The 1,769-nt window shown below is 43.5% G+C and overlaps 1 pseudogene; it reads right to left on the bottom strand.

Annotated features, from left to right (window-relative positions):
• Nucleotides 1-1,018: 1,018 nt before the first annotated feature.
• On the bottom strand, nt 1,019-1,162 carry LOC136321524 (small nucleolar RNA U3; annotated as a pseudogene).
• Nucleotides 1,163-1,769: the final 607 nt, after the last annotated feature.

Genomic DNA, 1,769 nt, shown 5'->3' with positions numbered 1-1,769 from the left:
TTGCTCCTTCTAGCTACCTGAACTTTAAATTGAGAGAAAATGTTTTGTCTCTATACATATCACTGTGTGCAAATAAGTCAAAACTAGATTTGAAAAAAGTAATATCTGGGATGGAAGAGAAGGCTCAGTCAGCACAGGCCAGTATGATTTGGCAGTGCTGAAGAGAAAAAGATAGCCCACATGGCCAGGGATTGGTTACACGCAAGAGGACTAAGCAAATAGGTCAATACATTGAGGATAACGGGAGCCAGGTTTCTCACTATCAGGGAAGAGGGGGGAAATATAGAAATGGGAAAGGGTGGGATAAAACATAAAGGTTGGATCATAATTGGAAATAACAGTATGAACTTTTAGTTTCTGATAAATGATAAATAGAAAGCTATATCTACATATCTACATATATACTGTATATGTATACACACACACTTAGATGTGTGTTTGTGTGCAAACAGAATTCCTAACTCTGTCTAGTGAGAGGGCAAAGAAGCAGTGAGCACACCAGCAGCCATGAACATACCCAACACCCAGCACCTGCACACAGCAGCTCCTTGCAGGAATGGCTAATTCCAGAAATAAGACAGGGAAAGTATATAATGAATCTGGAACATCTTGTACCAGAAAGTATGGAAATTCTCAAAGAATAATAAGAATAGGTCAAAATGACACAGGAGCCAGCCAATCTGTTCCCAATGGCTAAATCTGGAAGAATTTGGGCATCAAAATAATGACAGCAATTAATTATAATCCATTTAATAAAATAGGAACCCATGAGCTCATACTGATATAAATAAGTAGATAAATAAATGGGAGAACAGGAAAGTTTTACCTGACCGTAGGTCAACTATAATTGTAAAAGGGATAATTACCATTTGGAAACCTTTATAGCAAAATTGTTTTGGTGGGCCCTGGCCAGTTGGGTCAGTGGTAGAGCATCGACCTGGCATGTAAAAGTCCTGGGTTTGATTCCCAGTCAAGGCACACAGGAGAGGTGACCAACTGCTTCTCCCCCTACCCCCTCTCCTCTCTCTCTTTTCCCCTTCCATAGCCATGGCTTGATTGATTTGAGCACATAGGCCCAGGTACTGAGGATGGTGCTGTTGAGCCTCCACCTCAGGTGCTAAAAATAACAAACTATAGAAATGATCCCTGAAAGTATAGTCATCAGGTGCTAAAAATAGCTCAGGTGCAAGCATGGCCACAAGTGGGCAGAGCATCGGCTTCAGACAGGGTTGCCAGGTGGATCCCAGCTGGGTCACATGTGGGAGTCTATCTCTGTATCTCCCCTACTCTCACTTTAAAAAGAAATTGTTTTGGTCAAGGTACAAAATGGATACTAATATAAATGAGTTTAAGTATAATCAGGAAAATAATCTTTTTTTTGTTGTTGTTACAGAGACAGAAAGAGGAACCGACAGACAGAAAGGGAGAGGGATGAGAAGCATCTATTCTTTGTTGCAGCACCTTAGATGCTCATTGATTGCTTTCTCATAGGTGCCTTGATGGGCGGGGGGGGGGGGCTTCAGCAGACTGAGTGACCCCTTGCTCAAGCCAGCGACCTTGGGCTCAAGCTAGTGAGCCTTGCTCAAACCAGATGAGCCCGCGCTCAAGCTGGCGACCTCGGGGTTTCGAACCTGGGTCCTCCATGTCCCAGTCAAACGCAGTCCCAGTCGCCAATTCAAAACCCTAGGCTCACCTGGTCAAGGCACACACGAGAAGTAACTATGAGTTGATGCTTCCTGCTCCTTCCCCTTCCTCTCTCTCTCTCTCTC

The sequence above is a fragment of the Saccopteryx bilineata genome, chromosome 1 (assembly GCF_036850765.1).
Source record: "Saccopteryx bilineata isolate mSacBil1 chromosome 1, mSacBil1_pri_phased_curated, whole genome shotgun sequence".
NCBI classification, from domain to species: Eukaryota; Metazoa; Chordata; class Mammalia; order Chiroptera; family Emballonuridae; genus Saccopteryx; species Saccopteryx bilineata.
Note: the sequence above shows the minus strand (reverse complement) of the source record. Positions and strands in the feature narration are given on the sequence as shown.